General features: G+C 42.6%; 1 long non-coding RNA gene across 1 annotated transcript; it reads right to left on the reverse strand.

Moving 5' to 3' along the window:
- Positions 1–4,558: 4,558 nt before the first annotated feature.
- Positions 4,559–15,946, reverse strand: LOC121141830. Its single transcript, XR_005878765.1, has 3 exons — positions 15,795–15,946; positions 8,126–8,417; positions 4,559–4,783 (listed from the first exon to the last, which is right to left on the reverse strand). It is a non-coding gene; the product is annotated as an uncharacterized LOC121141830 (long non-coding RNA).
- Positions 15,947–22,304: the final 6,358 nt, after the last annotated feature.

Consider the following 22,304-nt stretch of genomic DNA (forward strand, 5'->3'; position numbering starts at 1 on the left):
CCTATCATCTATCATCTATGTACCTATCTTTCTATCATCTATTTGCCCATCTTTCTATCAATCACCTATCTAATTATAATTCACTTTGAAAAAAATTCAAGCAAAATTAGTGGATTGAACTATGTACACTGCTCAGTAGGGTGACTTACATTTTGAATAAAAGGCTTACAGTAGCATTCATTGGGAAGACTGCAGATGAACCAAGCCTTGAAAAAGAGGAGGAGCCAGGCACATGGAAGGGGAGGATGGACACCAAGGTAGGAGTAGCAGCAGATGTGATGGTCCTGAGGTAGACGCATGCTTGGCACGCACACACACACATACACACACACACACACACACACACACACACACACACAAATCAACACAGTTGGAGGGGAAAGAGCATGGATGAGAGAGGCGGGAGATGAGGTCAGAAAAGAAAGGAATCAAATCCTTAGGGCATCATGGGCAATTTAATGGTGTTGAGTTTTACTTTGTATCAGGTGGGCAGGCTTTGGAGATTCTGTGCTAAGATACACCTTAACTGACTTAGGACCTTACAGGACCACCCTAGATTCTGTGATAGGACTAAGTTGCAAGCAGAGCACAGGGGCAAACAAAGCCAGTGGGTCAGTCAGAAGATAACAGCAGTGTTCCAGGTGACCCAGAACAGCAGCCTTGAGCACAATGGCACCAGTAGAGCTCAGCAGAAGCAATCCGATTCTGGATGCAGTCTGAAGGCTGACTTGACAGGATACACTGATGGATGGGCTGCGGGACAGGACTGGGGACAAAGGACTACTCAAGATGGCTCCGAGGTTCTGAGCAGTCAGCAGGATGGACTCTTTGAGATGCCAAAGTCTGCTGGAGGAGCAGATATTGTCGTGGGGGGAGGACAAGAAATGATAAATTTTGAGTATGAGTTTGAGACATTTATTAGGCGTCCAAATAGAGATGCCAAATAATTAGTCAGATATATGGATGTGAAGTTCAAGGAGAGGTCTGGCCTGAAGAAATGAACTGGGAGTCATCAGTACATTTTAGTACCTAAATGCATGAGTGACTGGTTGGAATTATCTTGTGATTGGATGGATTAGCTGGCTGGGGGTTGTGGGGAGTGTGAAGACTAAAGTCTTGGACTTTCCAACACTAAGGTTTTGGGGAACAGGGACAGGCCAAAGAGTATAAGAAGGAAACATAAGAATCCCAACAAGCTAGTGGGTCAAAGAGAAGACAGGGTACAGCTCCAGTGAATGTAGCTGCTTGGTCGAGTATAATGAGGGCTAAGATTTGGCTTGATTGAATTGGACTCAAGAGAAGAGGAAGTGGACAGCTAATCTAAATGAACTGTAAAACTCACTACGATTTAAAAGGAAGCAAAAAAGAAATAACAAAACAACTCCAAAGTATTCTTTGGGGGAAATGTGAGAGGGAGAGACCATTCTACCTCTTAAGTAGGAGAAATTATAGAATGTCCAATGAGGATGAGAAGGGGACATTTTTCAAGTGATGTCATGGAAAGAGGTTGATCGAGTTGTCACTAGGAACCCAGATGGCTAATTCCTAACAGGAGGGTGAGCACGTATTGAGATGGGTGCTCACAGAAGTCTAGAACTTTCTCTGCTAAGAGCTCAGTCCTCTGCAGCCCAGGAAGATGACAGTGCTGCCTGACTTTGTCAACTTGTCACAACCCAGAATTACCCAGGAAACAAATCTCAATAAGGGCTTGTCTAGACTAGGTTTGTGGGCATGTTTATGTGGGATCACATTAATTGATGGGAAGGCCCGCCCACTGTGAGTGGCACCATTCCAAGGGTAGAGAGTCCCAGATTATATTATAGCAGAAGCAGCTGCCTGAGCAGCATGCATGCCATTTGCCCATTGCTCTCCTCTCTTGATGAGCTCTTTCAGGGTCCCACCACTATGACCTCCCTGCTGTGATGTAACCTGAAACTATGAGTCCAACAAACCTTCGGTTGCTTTATTCAGAATGTTTAGCACAGCAACAGAAAACAAAGATGGTAACTAACACCCTTTCCTCAATGATAAGAACTACTGACTCTGCAAAAACTTACTCTATTGACCATAGGAAGAGAAATTTCTCTGAGACAAGTTCTGCTAATGCTTGGAACTTTGAGCGTGGTGTTTATAACTCTATGGTTGGGAGAAGGTTCCTACTGTGGTGAAGGTGACTATTTAGGGCCTGTGATGATACTAACTGGGTTCTGTGCCTTCAAAGGAAAAGATTGGTGGAAACTAAAGTCATTTTGGCCCTTAGGACCCTAAAAGAAGCAGGGTAATGAGCCGGTGATGAGTAATTCTGCTTTTGTTCTTAACACAAATGTAAGCTGTGTCTTTATTCCCAAAATGTTTGCAGAAAGGTGTTCTATGATCAGGATGTATGAAAGTGTAAGCATTTTCATGGTTCTGAATTAGGTTTATTTCCCGCAAGTTCCCACAGGTTCTTTAGGATGTTAAGAGTGTTGTGTCAGGCAGTACAAATGGGACATAGAATAATAATCTATTGTGAAAAGAAGTGGGATTGCTTCAGTTTCGTGAGTATTGATTTTTTAAAAACTTCTAATACATAATTTCTCTAGTGAAGTACTTAGTTTTCTCTTATGAAACATAATTGGAATATAATTAAATTATTTCTACCCTTATTTTATTCTTCATCTATTTGTGTTGTAATTTCTCATATGCACAGGTCTGTGCATCATAGACATTAAGTACATTTTTTGTTTTTTGTTTTTTTTATGAGACAGGGTTTCTCTGTATTGTTTCGGAGGCTGTCAGTCCAGCCCGGCCTCGAACTCACAGAGATCCGCCTGCCTCTGCCTCCCGAGTGCTGGGATTAAAGGCGTGCACCACCATCGCCCAGCTTTTAAGTACATTTTTTAAATGAATGAGTCTATTCTAATATTAAGCTTTTCAGTTTTTGCTCCTTAATTCCCATTATTGCTTGACTGTAATACATCATTTTCGGGGGTCTTCCAAAGATAAAGATTTTAAGATTAGCAACATAAAACCTAAATCTTGCTAGAACAAATTAAGTATTGAAAGTCCAAATCAATTTGCATGATTGAATCGATGCATAAATTTCATAAATTCGAGCTTTAGTCATAGGACAGTGAATCTAAATAAGTTATAGCACAAGATTGGGGTGCAGTTCAGAGGTAGAGATTAGTCTAACATGCATAATGCATGCATTTGAGTTCAAGACTGAGAAACATAAATAAGATAAGGTTGCATAAAATTCAATGGAGCTAGGGATGTCTAGGCAGCCCACAGATGAAGGGAGTGGGGGAAGAAGAAAGGAAGGACAGGCTCAGGGTAGAAACTAGAGGATGTTTTTATAATTTTAAGTGCAAGTATGTGTGTCTGTGCACCACCAGTGTGCATGAACCTGTGGAGACCAGAAGAGGGCGACAGATCCTCTGGACCTGGAGTTACAGATGGCTGTGAGCTGCCATGGGTGCTGGGCTCTGCAATAGCAACCAGTGCTCTTAACTGCTGAGCCATCTCTCTCCAGCCCCATACCTTGTGGAAGTTCAGCTTGAATTATTTAGATTAGTTGTTTCCTAAATGTAACTTGCTTACTTGCTTTTTCTTTCTTTCTTTCTTTCTTTCTTTCTTTCTTTCTTTCTTTCTTCCTTCCTTCCTTCCTTCCTTCCTTCCTTCCTTCCTTTCCTTTCCTTTCTTTTTTTCTTTAGTACTGGCTGCTTTATTCACATGAAGCCCTAATTTTTCTCCCAGACAAAGCAGTACTGTACAGATCAATGTTCCACTCCTTGTGGGATATGCTCAGTCTGTTCCCTGCTCTTAGATGGTCTGGGACTGTTGTGTTTAACATGTCTTCCTCTACTTCTCCATTCCTTCTGACGTAGCCTTCAAGGAAAGCTCTTTCTTTGATGTTCAAATGGAGATGACCTTCATTTTGGAAAGCCAGTTAATTAATTATAAAATTACTGAAAAAGCAACCAGCATCTCTGAAGCATAAACTGAGCAGGGTGGCTTTCCAGTTCAGTTCTTCATTACTAGGCTAAGGGATCCAGCTCTAGAAGGGCGGACTGAGGACTTGAGAAAAGCCGAGCCTCTAGAATAGCAGCCAGAGCACTCAGGAAACAAAGCCAGCAAAATTTATTTTTCCCAGAACCCGAAATTAACCAAAATGCTGGAAAAAATTATCAGGGGCTTGCCGTGGAGTCAAGATCAGAGTGTGGGTGAGCTGGTGAGCCTGCCGGGTTTTCACGTCCTTGTTCCCAGCGCCTTTTCTGCTTCCCTGTAGCCTTGAAAGCCAAACTGTGATAGCTGAAAAGCATTTGCCTCAGCCCCAGGAAGGCGGAACGCAGCTGAGCTCCAGAAGCCCCATCCCACAGGACTGTCTCCACTTGACCTGAATGGCAGCTCCCTTCAAAGCTCTCTTCTCGGCTATCTTTATTTGATCTCTCCCAGGATTGGTTCTGTACAAACAGTTTTCATACCTGAGGCATTTTGTTCAAAAACAACCTCAGCTGCCTGAGGGGACAAGGCATTTGGGAAGAGGAAAGGACTGGCAATTTCTGTCTTCTTTTTTTAAGGTTTATTTTATTTTCAGTTATGTGTGTGGGTATTTGTCTTCGTGTGGCAAAGCGCACATGAGTGCGGGTGCCTGTAGGGGCCAAAAGGAAGCACCGGAACCCATGGAGCTGGAGACACAGGCATTTGTGAGCCCCGACATGGGTGCCGGGAACTAAGTCAAGTCCTCTGGAAGAGCAGACACTCCGATCGCTGAGCCATCTCTCCAGCCTTGCATCAGGATCTTAAAAGGGAACATTTGAATGACACAGTGACTGTGCGATGTGAAAAGCTCTGATATATTCCTGAGGATTCAGAAAACCATGTTCAAGGGAAGGGCTGTAAACTTTACTAGGGATAACCCCCGGGGGCCCCAATATCTCACCTCTGGATGGCTTTGCATCTTTGGGCGGGCAATAAGTGATGGTTGGATAGGTTCTGAAATGCTTGCTGGAGTGTGGAAACTCCTTAATGTCTGCATGAGTCTCCACAAAGAGTGAGGTCAGTGCATGCAAGGAACCGGTCTTTGAATTATTAGTTGGCCATCAAGCTAATGGAACAGAGATCTCGGTGGCCACAGGAGACAGAGCGAAGACTTTGAAGAGTGACTCCACCACCCAAACAACCAGCCACAACATGAAACCCCAGGTTGGGGGAAATCTCACATCCCGAGTTTATTGAATGTTTGTTTCTCCCCCTCACACACACAAACATGAAACATCCAAAGAAATTCAGGAAGACAATGCATGCACACAGGAGAAACAGGTATGACTAGAAGCCACGCCCAGAGTAGCCTAGACTTACTAGAAACATACTTTAAATAAATGATCAAAATATATTCAAAGAACTAAAAGAAGCCATATTCGAGGAATTAAAGTATCAGAGCCACATTTACCAGCCACACAGTAAAAAAATCTACAGAGAAATGGGGACTTGAGAAAGGAAACAAAGAGACATTTCAGAGTTTGTGGTACAATAGCTGAAGTGAGAATGTCACCAGATGGGCTTCATAGCAGGGTGAGATGACAGAAAGGGAAAAAAAAATCAAAATTGAAAAAAAAAAACCAAACAGCACAAGGAGAGCATTTATTGTTTTATAAGTCATGTGGTCATCGGGGCTCAGAAGTTTCATGGTCTGCTGTCTCCCAACCAGAACCCAGAGATGTCAAGGTAAAATTCACTCAAGTCTGAGTCGGAGACTCTAAGGGGCCAGTGGATTGAATCCCAGAGACCAACGAAGGTAGAGACAAGCTCTGACATCCCAGAATAAAAACTTTCCTAGTTCTAGAAAGACAACCCTGCTTCCATCTTTTTGTTCTGTCTGGGCACTTGGAGGAATGAGTCACCCTACCCTATCCCACCCCACAGCTCACCAGGTCATACCTTCTTTCAGAAGCCTACTTTCAAGCACAGCAGGAATAATGTTTTACCAACTGTCTATGTATCCGTGAGTCCAGTCAAATTGGTAGAGAAAATTAAACATCAGAAGTGGATACTGTCAATTGCCTCCCAGCATTCTCAGTGTGTGTTTGGGTTTTCTCTCTCTTTTTACAGTGTACTGCATGTACTTCTCAGGGAGCTCTGAGACTCAGCTTAACAAGGTCCACACTGCACATTAAACTCGTGTTGAGAGGCATTAAAATATACGTATTGCCCAAGACCCTTGTCAAGACAGTCTAAATTAAATGGTTTTGAGGAGAACCATGTATTTGCATAATGTGAAAGGTTTTTTGAATCACTGTATTGGGCATGTGCTATGGGTTGACTAATGGCCCTTCCCAATTCATACACAGAAATTCTAAGCACCAGCACCTTATTTGGAAATAGAATAGTTTTGGGTATGACTAATTAGATGAGGTTCTATTGGAGTGGGATGTAACACAATACAAACGGCATCTTTATAAAAAATACGATGGAGGGCTAGAGATTGCTCAGTGGTTAGAGCTCTGGCTGCTCTTGCAGAGGACTTGGATTCAATTCCAGCCTCTACATGGAGGCTCACAACCATCTGTAACTTCAGTTTCAAGGTATCTAGTACCCTCTTCTGGCTTCCACAGGCACTGCATGCACATGGTACTCAGATATACATGCAGGCAAAACTTGCATGCACACAAAAATAAATTAATCTAAAAAGAGGAATCATAAGCATGTGAGAAGGAAAGAAAGGGGTGGGGCTGGTGAGATGGGTTAGTGGATAAAGTGCTTGCTGTGTAAGTGAAGATCTGGATTTTAATCTCCAGAACTCAGGTAAAGCTGGCCATGGTTGCATGATCCTGAAATCCCAGTGCTCCTACGGCAAGATGAGGGAATCCCTGGTATATATACTCCATGGTAACAACTAAGAGATCCTTTCTCTTGCAAGGTTGAAGGCATGAGGAACAATGCCTGAGGTCTCCCTCTGTTGTCCTAACCTGCACTGTGTCATGTATGCACTTGCATTCACACACATGAACTTAAACACACACATACACACACACACACACACACACACACACACACACACACCACTCAAGAAAGAAAGAAAAGAAGGAGGGAGGAGAAAGGAGTAAGAGGGAACTGTAACACGAGTTCTGATAGGTCCTCCCCAATGAAAGTCTTTGTCCTGTTTCCCAGAGCCCAGCCTGATGGGGGTTGTCCTTCTATATATATGTGTCTCTTGTTGATTAATGAATAAAACACTGTTCAGCCAATGAGGCAGGAAGGTAGACGGGATTAGGGAAAAAGGAGACTTCTGGGAAAGGCACCAAAGGAGTAACAGGTCCAGATCCTTCTCCAGTAAGATGAGACCATACATAGATTAATAGAAATGGGTTAATAGTTAAGACATAGCCAGCCAATAAGAAGCCCTAGTCACTGGCCAATAGTTTTTAACTAATATAGCGTCTGTGTGTTTATTTGGGGTTGAGACGGCTGTGGGACCAGGCTAGCAGGCAAGAAAACTCCTTAACACCAGCCAGTTTGGGGACCTGGGACACAAGGAGAAGAAGAGATGGCCTCCGAGAAAGGAAATGCCACTATGACAGCAAGCAGGGTGGTGTTTTGGACTGAGTTTCTGTCCCTTACACAAGGAAAATTCTTCCCAACAAACAAATGTGGATTTTCTAAATCTTGAAGTACTAAAACTTTCAAGATAACATCCCTTTCTCTTGGGCACCAAATCATGTTGAAAGTCAGGGCACAGCACACTTCTACATGCATACTTCATTTATTTTTCAAACAGGAATTCTGTAGTTTTAAAAATAAACTGGCAGGTGCTAGGCAGCACTGAAAAACAAAACAAATGTAGAAATAGCTAAATCGTGGAGAAACAGCTCCAAGCTGGACTGTAAAGTAACACGAGCAGAGCAAAGTCACGAAAGATCGATTTGGCTCTGGCAAACAAAAGAAGACGCCGTCTAGGCCACTTTGGGACTGAGCGGGACTCCTTCAGCTGTACTTGTAAAAGGGAATTCTTGGTCCCGTGCCTGTTGCTACACTCTGTTTCACCTCTTTCATATAATTGATTATTTATGAACCCTTCAGCCTTCCTAATTTGGTGGGCAGACAGAATCCAGCCTGCCATGTTTATTTCTGGTTGAATGGTTACCTGATAGCATGGGCCAGGTAGTGGAAATCAGGTTCCAAGACTGTGCCAAGATTTGGCATTCAGCGGGTGCATCATTCCTGTATATCTCCACAATCTTGGGCATCAATAGGGAGACTCTCCCATTAGGATCTGCTGTAAATTCCACATGACACCCTTTCTTTCCACAGATGTTGTATGGCCTGAAGCACGGCCTGGACCTGCTGGAGGATTCTTTCTTCTCCTTGGGGACATGCAAAGCTGGACGCCATCAAATGGCTCCGACCAGCATCTCCACATGTGTCTCACACAGCTGCTGCAGTTAAAGTTAACACAAAGTTATTTTGCAAAGGTCTGCAGTTGTCCTCTGCTATACAACAGGCTTTGATAAAACATGTGAATTTAATAGGGACCCAAAGGGAGATAGTGTCTCTTAGTTGTTTGAGGATGATGTTAAATTTTGTCATATCCCCATGACTCACCTTTTATTGCCTGAAAGGTAGCCTCCTCTACCAATTCTTACTCACAGTCAAGTGAATACATTTTGAATGTGTATGTCCATTTTAATAACAATAGGTAAACTAGGGAAATGGCCAATGGGTCCTACTGTGAGCTGTACCTGGGGAAATGCTCCATTTGCTTCCTGGACTGCAGGCACCAACTTCCTTGCAGGTAGGTCCAGTTATAACAGTCTTTTACCTGAACACTGCTCCCTCTACAAGTTGAGAGTGGGGAATAGCTAGAGGTCTTCAGGGCCATTTAGCAATGATGGTGTGTTTCATCACGATCTTGAGAGAATATTTTCAAAGCCCAAATCTTCTTGAGGACTCACAGACTGATTCTGGCTTTACAAAGTCCTCATTTGTCTGTTGTCATCTGATCAGCGTGCAAGATATACTCCCAGGCAAGCTCTGCTTTTGTAGTCACATAATACACTCTTTCCAGACTATGCCATCCTAAGGACCAGTGCAGGTAGACCTTGCTCGGTGTTTAGCTGCAAAATGGACCACAGCTCAGGCAGTTGGTTTAGTTTAGCGATCCACACTCTTGGGGCTAAGTTCCACAGACACTCAGATGATATCTGCAACTCACAAAAATGTGCTGAAATGTGGTGTGACAGGAGTTTTGTTTGGTTTTGGTTTTTCGAGACAGGGTTTCTCTGTGTAGCTTTGGAGCCTGTCCTAGAACTTGCCCTATAGCCCAGGCTGTACATGAACTCACAGAAATCTACCTGCCTCTGCCCCCCACGTGCTGGAATTAAAGGTGTGTAGCACCACCACCCAGCATGACAGGAGTTTTTAAAGCCATATTTTTCCTGTTTCCTTTGGCTGTGAAGGCAATATTGGCCTCTGTTTGTTTACCTATCTGTATTTGCCTTTGAGCTGTGAAAAGAATAGAAAGCCTCTGCTCTCTCCACATAGTTCCGTGGAACAAAAGCAGGGCTATGTGTGTGCTAAGCACACATTCTCCAGTGCCACCTGTGGCCTTTTGATGACATCAGGATACTACTGAAGCTATTGAAAGCACACTCATTGTTTTGAGTTCATCCATGGTTTGGATTCATCCCTCCCTCTCCTGTGCTCATAAATTCATGGATAGCATTGTCCCCAAAGAAGCTCACATTTAAGAGTTAGATTTTAAAAAGGCCTAGGAATATTTTTATAACTATTTTTTGTTTGTTCTTTGAGACCGAAGATTCTATGCTGATGGAAAAGTTTGGAATTAACAGCTCATTGCTATGCTCCAGGGACTATTAGCTCTCTGGAAGGAAACCACTGCCCTCAAAGATCCTCTAAGTGTTTTTCTTCAGGTAGGAATGTACTGGTCACAGCTGAGTGGATGCAGATGGCTTCTGTCCATGAACATCCTGCCATGGTGCTGGTGGAAGACTTGAATTAAGTTTCCAAATGGCCTAGGAATATTTTTATTGTCATCCATATTTCTACCTTTTAGAAGGCACTATTAAAATGAGTACAATGAGTTATTTCCTAATTCTTCCATTAGTACCCATCTGCCAGCACCCCTCATGAATACATGAGCCTCTGGAGTTTTCTCTCTTTGTTTTGGGTTTTCTGTTGCTGTTTTTTGCGTGGGGGGGGATGGCGTTGCCTATGTGTGTGTGTGGGGGGGGTAGAAGCCAGAGGAAAGCTTGGGTGCTATCTATCTTGTTTTCTATACAAGATTGATGTTTTTGTACTTTCCATTGACCTGGAGTGTGTTGATTAGTCTAGACTGGGGATGACAAGCATGTGTGTGACACTACCCTGGCCCTTTTTTTTAAAATGTGGGTTCTGGGGATCAAAGTGATGTTCTCATGCTTGGGCAGCACACACGGTACTGATGGAGCATCTCCTTCTGCTCTTGATGTTGTGTGGCTCTGATGCCCCTATTGCTTATAAAAGCATAGCACGTCATGTGCATCCGGCTTTGATTTATGACTTCTGTCCGAGTGTCAGCCTAATGCATGCAATATGTTTAAAATTTTCTGCATTGGGTCATGGAGGGGCCTTCCAGGTCATGACTGTGAGAATTACAGGAAAGACTAGTTCATATCTGACTATTGAAAAGTTTCCTATTACATTAAAATCTATGCCCCTGTTTTCCTTCATCTATCTGAGTGTCAGGCCAAACAGAATTGGTTTGATTCCTCCACACATCATTTGAAGTAGCTGCTACAGCCCAAATCATCTTCCCAATAGGCCATGTCTTCCCTTGGTTTGGCAAACTCTCTTCATTGAAAAGAGTTGCAATTTTCCCTACTGACATCCCCATTTCTTTGGGGTCCATTGTTTGAACCATCTGATGGTGAGATTGAATGACACAAGTGTCTCTGTAGGATGTCTTCATATCTGCCATGCCTGTTACAATGGGTACGCGTTCTCTCTCTCTCTCTCTCTCTCTCTCTCTCTCTCTCTCTCTCTCTCTCTCTCTCACACACACACACACACACACACACACAGAAAGAGCACACACCAAACCACTCACACAAGACTTTCACATCCTTAATGATACTTGTTACACTCTTATGTGCCTGGCACAGGAGGAGATTTAAAAGCATGATCATGTGTAGCAGAACCTCTCTGAAGTAGACATGATGCATAATGACCCACACAGTACGGATGTAAGACAGGTGATCTATCTTCCTAAGGTCAGTCAGGAAGAGATGAGCCAAGCCTTGGATGGGTCTCCTTGACCGCAAATCCCAGTTATTCTTACTGAATGTTCTGTTTCTATTTGCTTTGAGCAACAGGGTCAGTTTTGCTCATGGAACCTGGGAGGGTCACAGCAAACTTGTGGAGACAGCCTAAAATATGTCTGGTCATTCTCAATGTCTTTTTCTGACTCACGCACACACACAGGTTTTAAGTATCACAAGGTCCATAATTTCTGAGATCTGACCTAGATCTGACCTGAGGATTGCTTCTCCCAGTGAGGAGGTGTTTTACTCCAGGCCAGGTGTTACCACACTCTTTCCAGCTTGGAAGTCTTGGTATGTGTGACCACTGCCTTGATTACCAACATAGGTGGTCACAGCAAGTTGGCTCCACTCGGCAGGTTGCAAGAGCAAAAGAAACAGGATCAATGTGTTTACTTGGGTTGAATGTCAAGTACAGGTATGGTACTGGCTCTCAGATTTCTCAGGGAGTGTCTGTGTTGAAGAACAAAGAGTTCTTTTCCTCAGACAGGCATCCATTCTCACACTTGGCTTTTTGGAAACAAAACAACAAAACCCACCAATGAAAAAGGGTGTGGCTCCAGGAGACTCCCTGGAGTCAACCATCCCAGGCGCTCAGGAGACTGTTCCCCTCCAGCCTAGACAAGCTTCCCTGTTTTCCAGGAGATGCTGAGGCTTTCGTTTGCTTTTGACCTACAGTTGTGCCTCTTTCTTTATCGAAATCTGTTCTTAAAGATTACTTTATTATTTTAAATTATATATATGTACATATATAGTGTGTGTGTGTGTGTGCATGTGAGGGCAGGTGTTGGTCCTCCTTTTTGTAACTGAAGTTACAGGAAGCTGTGAGCCATAGGACTAGGGTGCTGAGAGCCTGACCCATGTCTTCTGGGAGAGCAATAGGTGCCCTTAACCACTGAACCATCTTTCCAGCCCTTCAAACTCCACTCTTACATAGTAGCCAAAATGAATGTAGATTCTCAAGGCCTCTTTAACAGGAAAATGCCAGGAATTAAGGGGAAAAAGTGGCATGTTCCTTGGTTCAACATGCAGCATGTGAAAGCAAGTCTAAGGGGTTTGGATTGTGCATCCTTCAGGCAGAGCCAGTGCTATCTTCAGCTCTGACAAAGTAATGAACTGCCTTTTCCATATCAAGACTGAAAGCATATTGATGCTGGAGAGATGGCTCAGTGGTCAAGAACACACCTGCCTTGTATGAGTTTGGGTCCCACACTCACGTTAGGCATCTCACAACCTTCCATAATTCTAGCTTCAGAGGACCCAAGCCTTCTGGCCTCTGTGGACACCTGCACTCAGATACACAAACCCTCCTGAAACACACACACAACTAAAAATAAATTAGTTAATTAAAATTTAGTGTAGTGGCATAAGCCTTTACTTCAGGTACTCAAGAGGCAAAGGCAAGAGGATCTCTGTGAGTTCAAGGCTGGCATGGTCTACTTGGAGAGTTCTAGGACAGCCAGGGCTACACAGTGAAACCCTATCTCAAAAACAATTGAGACAAAAATATGTATACATTGAGATGAAGGAGTCACTTCTCTAGACCTGGTGAAAACAAGGGGACACTGAGTGGAGTGACCAGCACAATGTGGAGTGACAAGCCCAGTGTTGTCAGGTTAGTTTCCCTAGGGGTTGTGGGAAGGATTTATCCCAGGATCCCGTCCATTCACACCTTGCCCATGGTCACCATCTCCCTTTCTCTTCACACAGTTTTGCTTTTGTCATATATCTTTCTGTCCACATGTCCTCTTGTCATGAGGACACGAGTCATACTGGGTATGAGTTCACACTAGAAATCATACTTTAACTGTTCTTCCTTTAAGTACCCTGTCTCCATAGGTTGGGTTTTTGAGTCTTCCTGGGAATATGGAGGGAATAAATCTTCATATTGGAAACCATCTCATCATCTAATGATCCACATGATTTATAATCCCTTTGTGACTTTGATGGCACTTCTATTTCCCTTTAATCTTGATTAGGGTTATAAGAAATCCATGACATTTTTTCCCTTTTTACAAACAGTTATTGATTTTACTAATAGATTCTACTAATTTTTACAGTCATTTTAGTACTTATCCAAGACTTTCTTATTATTTCTGTGTGTGTGTGTGTGTGTGTGTGTGTGTGTGTGTGTGTGTGTAACATGCACAAGTTTGGTCTGAAGACCAAACCCAGGGCCTGGTGCACACTGGATAAGTAAGGGCTCTCTCTGCCACTGAATACCACTTCCAGCCCTACTCTTTAGTTTTGTAATGAAAATGTTCAGGCCTATGAATTGACTTTTTAGATTATAAAGGACACAACAACCACATGATCATGGGAGTCAGACTGTGTGAGTTCAAATATTACTTCTATCTGTAATCTTTTGAGACTATGGTAAAAAGCAAAGTAAGATAATTTGACAATTCTTGGTCCAACACTTCAGTAATTTGCTTGTCAGGGATAATTACAGTAGTTTAACTATTTTGCATTTATCTTTCATTTTATGTTATGAATGTTTTGCCTGCATGCATGTATGTCTGTGCACCATGTGCATGCCTGGTGCCCACAGAGGTCAGAAGAGGACATTGGATCCCTGGAAATGAAGTTACAGATGGTTGTTACCATGTGGGTGTTGCAAATCAAACCCAAGTTCTCTGGAAGAGTCACAGTGCTCTCAACTGTCCATGGAACTGAAGTTTTTCTAACAATGTATTTTCTCCATGGCCTCTGCATCAGCTCCTGCCTCCAGGTTCCTGTCCTGCTTGGGTTCCTGTCCTGACTTCCTTTGGTGTTGAACAGCAATGTGGAAGTGTAACCTGAAAAAAAACCTTTTCTCCCCAACTTGCTTTTGGTCATGCTGTTTCATCACAGCAACAAAAACCCTAAGACATAAACCTAATCAATAAAAAAGAAAATAAAAATCCCAAGGAAAAGAAAAGAGTATAAAGAGCCTGAGATAGTCAATGACTAAAAAAAAAAATAAAAGCAGGGTTTTTGTACATATGAGATCACAGCAATTATCAAAGCATGCACAAGACCAGCAAAAGCTAAAGCCAGATCCCTGTGTGTGTGTGTGTGTGTGTGTGTGTGTGAGAGAGAGAGAGAGAGAGAGAGAGAGAGAGAGAGAGAGAGAGAGAGAGAGAGTGGGGGCAGGAAGTCCCACCCACAACTGATAACTGCTGAGGGAGGGAGATTCGGTTTTCTTTAAGGGTGTGGCTGTTGGCAGGTTGCTCAGATGGATGGCCAAACCCAAGAGCAAATGAGCAGCACAAACTGGACTTGATGTGTTTAGAAACATGTGAAGACAAAAGCTAGGAGGGGGTGGGTCTTGGAGAAGTTGGGGGGGGAGACAAACGTCATCAAAATACATTGCAGAAAATTCTCAAAGAATTAATTATGAAAAAAGAAAAATTGAACATTGCTCTCTTCACAGTTGAAAACACAAGTACCAGGTGACTGACTCATTTTGCTACTCTACATATCTATGGATCAACAAGAGGGGTGCATGGAGTCACAGGTAAATTTTGCAAGTCAAGTGACTAGCAAATTCTGGATCTGTGAATGAGGCACAAATGTCCATGCAATGGAAAATTACCAGGTCTACAGCTCAGTAGAAGCGAATACACGCTATTCCAGGAATGAATGGCACATGCTAGTACATGGATGAGTGATATGTGTTGTTACATGGATGGGCTGCGAAAGCTTTATTCTAAGTGAAACAAGTCAGATAGAAAAGAAAAAATGTATATAATTCCTCTTGCAGGAAATTTCTACAATAAATAAGTTTATAGAAATAAAAGGTGAAAACTAGATATCCGTATATAACTAGAGCAGCAATTCTCAATCTGTGGGTCATGACCCTTTTGGGTCAATTTGTAACAATGAAAATACATCCTGCTTATCAGATATTAACATTACGATTCATAACAGTAGCAAAATGACAGTTATGAAGTAGCAATGAAAGTAATTGTATGGTTGGGGGTCACCACAACATGAGGTCACAGCATTAGGAAGGTTGAGAACCACTGGGCTATCTCTCACTTTGCACAAAAAGCAGCTCCAAATGGAAGAAAAACCTTAACACAAGACACAACCTCAGGAAAGCAGGAAGTACATTTCAAGATCTAGATACGGGCAAGGACTTTCTGAACCAGACTCCAGCTACCCGGGAAACAAACAAAACACCCACTCCCTCACCCCCCCCCACACACACATAAAACTAAAAATCTATACAGTAAATGGAATGGTTAATTGGGTGAAGCTGTTTGAATGAGGAAAAACTCTCCCCTGGCCACACATCCTAGAAAACACAAAGAACTCCAAAAACTGAACAACAAGAAAATAATCCAACTGAAAAGTGGGCCCAGTTGCTGAACACAGAGTTCTCAAAAAAGGAAATGCAAACACCTAGTAAATATTTTAAGACGTGTTCCACAGTCCTGCATTTCCATCATTCACCAAGAAAGCAAATGACAACAAATGCTGCAGGGTGTTTAAGGGAAGAGGAACACTTACTTTCTCACTACTAATGAGATGTACACTGCCGCGGCCACTGTGGAGATCAGTGTGGAAGGTTCTCCATAAGCTGAAACTGGAGTTATCAAATGACCCCGTCGTGCCACTCCTCCCAGTCTAGCCAAAGAACTACACATCCTACCACAGAGACACTTGCTCGTTCACGGTCATTGTTCACCGATGTTTGTTTCCAGGTAGCACGGAAACGAAACCAGCACAGCTGTCCATCGCATGATGAGTGGATAATGGAAATGTGGGTACATAAACACAAAGGGATTTTATCCAACCATAAAGAAAGATGAAATTATGCAATCTGCAGGGAAATTGGTGGGACTGAAAAATATCATAATGAGGTCACCCAGGTTCAGAAGGATAGCCAATCACACTGTGGTCTGTCCTGTGCAGATCTCTAGCTTCTGTTTTCATATGTGTGCGTCTGTGTGGGAGTGAGGGGGGCTGTGGCTCAGAAACTGAGGGGAGAAATTACTTTCAGCAGAAAATTATCCTGTAATTCAATCTTTTTTTTCTGCACTGTATTTAAAATTGAAAAAGTCATGATTGATTGGATTAGGATCTGACCACTTATGAGAAACTTTAAATTTGTGATTGTGTTCTGTCAGGGATTGCTGTTCACATTTTCTTCCAGATGAACTTCTGATTAGGCACGTGACTGGAAAAGTTGTAGTGTTCTGTTTTTGCTCGTGTCTACACATTTAACCCTTCCCATTGAGTCTTGCTTTCATGTCTTTTGTCTTTGATTAGTTCTCATTACATACATCTAAATCTAATAAAAATTTAAGAAAATAAAGTAAAAATCCAAAACATTTTATTCTTTAAGGGTAAATTAAATACTTTAGGTTAAGCAAAATATCTATAAATAATATACATCCAAAATCCATGTGTATATGTGTGTATTTACAGCCTAATAAAATCATATGTATGATTTTAATATACAGTATATTTATATAAATATTCTTTACTATTGTAATATATTTAATCATATATATGATTTTTTACTAAAGTTGGGAAACAGAAAAATGGCAGTTGTATATGTTTGTCGAAGATCTCACAATCGATTCTATTTTCACGATGAAATTACAGAAGAGCACAGCGCTATGAACAGTTGCATTCAGATACTGGGTTAGCTCACTCTGTATGTAATAGAAAATGAGCTGAGGGCGGGGCAGTGGTGGCGCACGCCTTTAATCCCAGCATTCCAGAGGCAGAGGCAGGAAGAGCTCTGTGAGTTTGAGGCCAGCCTTGTCTACAAAGCGAGTTCCAGGACAGCTAGGACTGCTACACAAAGAAACTCTATCTCAAAAAAGATGAAGAAGAAAGGAAATGTGCTGAGTTATTAAAGTCACACCAGGAAGAGAGAAAAGTGATGTCATACATTTAAAGGGTGATTGGATTACTCGTGCTGGCCCTTCCAAAAGCACTAAAGCCAAAGATGATGAAGAAAGAGGTTCTTGTTCATGCCCCCTTGACACTAGCTAAGTGTCTTTTCATCTTGGCTCCAACTTGCATTCTGTTTATAATATTGATTTCAGACAATGACGAATTTTAAGAATTTTCATACAAGGTAAAACATATCACCGAAACCCTTCAAAGTTGAAGGCTAGAAACAGAAAGAAGAGAACTGTGACTATCCCATCAGAAGCAGGAGACTCTGAAGGGACACACCTGTGCCCCTCCCTTCTGTCGTCATACAACTGAGGTGATGGACCCCAAAGAATTAAAACTTCCCCTGGGCATCTCATGCTGGGATGAGGAATGGGTTGAAGCCCTGGTACTCGCCAGGGGAGGCACTGGCTGCCTTGGGGAGATTTCACACAATTCGGAGCTCCTCAGAAGGCCCTGCAGGACAGATCAAGAGCTGAGACAAGGATGAGTTAGTGAGGGTGAGACCATACAGCAACCAGACAGAACCGCTGAATGAAGTCTATCTTTTGCCAGATGTTTAAGTCTAGACCCCATGACTATAGTTCTGAAGAAACAGTTGCTTATCTTCCCAGTGTGGCCACTTTGCACATGTCTTCTTTCTCTGCTCTTCACCATCTGTAATTGGTGTGTGGGGAAGGGGGAGGGCGAGCTTGTTGGGGCTTCCCGGACCTAGGTTCTTAACCTAAAACTCCGGTTACAAAGTTGCAAATAGGGCACAACCATTTAACTTGGTGAAAATAAGTAGTGGCATTCAAATAGCATGACCTTAATGGTGCATGAGCTAAGCCTCAGGATGCTGTTGAGACAATGACCTCTCCTACCTGCCATAGAGAGATACTCTACGGAATCTGAATCATAGAAACAATGTGACACATGACAGTTAAATTCTCTACATGGGGATAGCAACATGCATTAAGTGGAAAATCTGAGTTTCATGGCCCACCTAGGGAGCTGATAATAAGACCCAATAAGCAAGTTACTGGAATTACGCAGTCCTGGGAGCATACTGCTTCTCAACACAGGATCACATCCACACCATGTCCCTTCGTTTTGTATTGATCCGGTCCCCTGCCTTGGTTCTGACTCCTTCCTACTACTTTCTCAGAGGTGAGGAGAGAATATATTGATCCTGGAAGGCTCAAAGAGCCTCTGCTTTATCTAAAAGTGATCGATGGTGATGGCGACAATTTTTATCTTTGTTACTCTCTCCTTCTGAGAGACCAAGCTTCAAAAAGCTTTGCAGAAAAGAAACAGCCGGTAAATGGAAACATACTGGAAATATAAGGTTCATACCTCAGGGACAGAAGCTTGGAGGAAATTCCTGGATCATGCAAGGAGACATTCAACATACAACTGGGAAGATGCTGCACACGTTCGCCAGGAAAAGGATTTATAATGATGTTGGAACCAAAGCTGTGTCTTTCACGTCAGATGTGTATTCGGAAAATGAGATCGGCTCTTGAGTTCCAAATGCAAATAACTGTTTTTCCTATGTTTTCTGGGAAACCCGATCATTACCTTCTGTTCTCCAGAGAAGGGTGGTCTGATTGTTTTTTTTCCATTAAGGAAAGTAGAGTGAGGACTCTGTGGGGGGATTGGGCACCTGATTTGCATTCCCTACAGTTTCCCCTACTTTTGTCCAGGTGAGGAAATATGCCCTTTGATATATACTGGTGAACTTTTTCATTCAAATTCTACATCATATGATGAATATGTATTTAGATGTTTAAAATGGACTGAATGTTGGTGTTGCCCTTCCCAACAAGCTTCTTATGTCAAAATCCTATGCCCAGTCAATAATGTTAGATGATGAAGTCTTATGAAGGAGAAGAAAGCTTCTTGGGGTAGAAGCCACCGTGAATGAGGTTAATTACTAAAGAAACCCTAGAGATTTTCTTCACACTCTTTCTACTATGTGAGACACAAGAAGGTAGCCCAAATGGTGCCTCACAAAAATTTGGCTGTCCAGGCATCCTCCGTTCAAATTTTCAATATCAGGAACTGAGAATTTTTGTTCTCTGTATGCCACCCAGCCTACAGTAATAATGTGTTACAGTAGTCTAGGAAACTAATGTAATATTGAAATGAACATCTCACTCTTCATTCCAGTCTGGAGAAATAGCAATCTTAACTCACATTAAATGAGGATTTGTATTGGAGAACGAAGTGCTAACTTTCATATTTCAACATCTTGTGACACCAGTTCAAACCTCTCACTGGTGACAAAGGATGGCTCTACCACTACCGTTAAGTCAAGCAGCAATAGAGAACTTTGCTCTCTGTAGTATTAAATCACAACACCTTGTTATGTGTTCACAAACACGAATCTCTTTTCTTTTTCTATTTATAAAACTAGACTCTGAAGCCGGGCCAATTAGGGACCAATTAGCTGGAGCTCAGAAGTCACGTTCACTATGGTGACAGAAGCATGTTCCATCATGATAAGCAGAAGCCCCATTTACTCTATAATCATCTCCATTCTGGTTTTCTTCCCTCAGCCTAACTTGGCTTTCACACTTTAGAATTTCAAGCCACAGAGTGACATAATGCCTATAGATTTTCTGTCAAGATCTCTTTTTTTAAACTGCTAAATAATGACATCTATTTTTTTCAAAATTAGTAATAAGTTTTAGCTCAATATTTTTGGAAGACAGACACTGATATTTTTTAGTGGTGTGCATGTCTTTTAGGCAATATTGTTCCTCCCACAGTCCCTAATTCACCCACTTCCTGTTCACATCTGTAGAAAGGTCAGCCAAATGTCAACAATGAAGACTCTGCAGAGCAGACTAGAGCAGTGGGTGAACACCAGGAACAGAACCAGTAAGAGGGGCACAACGTTAGATTTATGTGTGTATGTGCATAGTGTACCATATTGCATGCAATTTTATTATCAGCAATTGGTTCATATAATTATGGAGGTCAAAGAGACCCAGGAGAGCTGACAGTCTAGTTTAAGCCTCAGACACTAAAATTTCAACTATGTAAATCCTAATTGGAGTTCAGACCCCAAAGCAGAAGGCTGATGGCCCAATTTGAATATAATCTGTCAGGGGAAGCAAAATTTCCCTTATTTTAGCATTTTACTTTAATTCAGTTCTTCAACAGATTGGATGGAATCCACTAATAGTGAAGAAGATATTCTGCCTTACTCAATCTTCCAGTTCCAGAAATACCCTCACAGATGCTGGAGAGATGGCTCCGTGGTTAACAGCACTGGCTACTCCTACAGAGGACCTGGGTTCAGTTCCAAGCAGCCATATAGTGGCTCACAACCATCTGTAACTCTAGTTCCAGGGGGATCTGATGCCCTCTTCTTACTTCTGCTGGCACTGCATATACATACATGGCACACAGGCATATACGCAGGCAAATACTAATGCAAATAAAATAAAAATAAATAAATCTCTAACAAACATTTTGCCTACATGCAATATTAAACACACATTCTTCTTCTTTTTTTAAAGGAATGCCTCACAAACTCAGTAAAGTTGACACAAATTGAACCATCCCATCACCAGTTTCCTTTCCACCCCTGGGACAGACTTTGGTAGCCCTCGTGAACTGTGCCTTCTGGTTTCACACCCTAGGTGGGTGTAAGTTTGGTCAACAAGACATTAGTACATGTGTCAAATGGGAAGCTTCTCTGCTCACTTGCACGAGGGTCTTGTACTCGTAGGATACACCATTCTGAAAAATCAGCACCGTGCTCTCCAGGAAGCCCAAGAAGCCTCACAGAGGCATGCATATGGAGCCTGGGACATCTGAGTGAAAGCCCGAGCAGTTCCTGGCTAGTGGCCTGCGCCCTTTACCAGTCATGTGGATGAAACAACTTTTAAACTTTTTAAGTATGCCATAATTCCATTTGATAGCATCACACAAAACGACCTGCCCATCACTAAAAAGGAAACAGCCAATTGATGTTAGAAGTCATGGCATTTTGGGGAGTTTAATACCTTACTAGGTAACTGAAGCAAGCCCCTGCATCTGCATTCTGCTTGTCCGTCAACTTCCTCCTGGGCTACTGTCACAATCTTGCAAGTCACTCTCTGTGTTCAGCCACTCTGGTGCACACTTAACAAAGAACACTTTCTTTTTTTGGTTTTTTGAGACAGGGTTTCTCTGTATTGTTTTGGAGGCTGCTTTGTAGACCAGGCTGGCCTCAAACTCACAGAGATCTCTGCCTCTGCCTCCTGAGTGCTGGGATTAAAGGCATGTGCCACCAACGCCCGGCTTAAAGAAAACTTTCTAAAAACCATCAGCAGCTAGCTCCCTGGGGCCAAGCAGAGAAAGTCTCCTTTACAACATGGAATGTAAATATTCTAATCTAGGCCTGATTCATCTGTCTAGTTCGGCCCATTGCTTCATTCTTTGGGTGCCAACAACAATGGATTTTGTTCTGCTTTGCCAAGGGCCAGTTCTCTTGAATACCCCCACCCATGCTCTCCTCACCCTGCCAACTTCCCCTCCCACCTCAGGACCCTTCAGTACTCTGCCTTTCTCTGTCACAGTACTCACCCCCTGCAGTGACTGTGTCCATTTCCTCACCTCCCTCCTTGAGAGCTTATAGATTCAGAACACAGAATAAATTATATGTTAGTTCAGAATCTAGTGTCATCCACAGAGCTCAGCCCATTCATGTGCCCAGAATGTGTCCCCTCTATGAATCTTGTTTATTCCTCTGTCATTGTCCCGATATGACACTTAACTTTTGCCTGGAACAGATGGGAAAGCTACTGCTCCAAGATTGATTTGACCAAATGTGACCTAGTGAGGCTGAATCATGGTGACCGAATAAATTCCCTACAAAAACCACTTCAAGAAGGAGGGATGTATTTGGGTTCACTGTTTCAGAGAGCTGGCTCCACGTTCTGGTCCTCTGTGAGACAGTGATCTTTGAGGTGATACAACATCCTGGCTGGTTTTATGTCAACTTGACAGAAGCTGAAGTCATCTGAAAAGGAGGGAACCTGAGTTGAGAAACTGCCCCCTAAAATCCACTGTAAGGCATATTCTTAATTAACGATTGATGGGAGAGGGCCCAGCTACTGTAGGTAGTACCACCCC

This window comes from Mesocricetus auratus, unplaced genomic scaffold (genome assembly GCF_017639785.1).
Source record: "Mesocricetus auratus isolate SY011 unplaced genomic scaffold, BCM_Maur_2.0 Super-Scaffold_100008, whole genome shotgun sequence".
Taxonomy (NCBI): domain Eukaryota; kingdom Metazoa; phylum Chordata; class Mammalia; order Rodentia; family Cricetidae; genus Mesocricetus; species Mesocricetus auratus.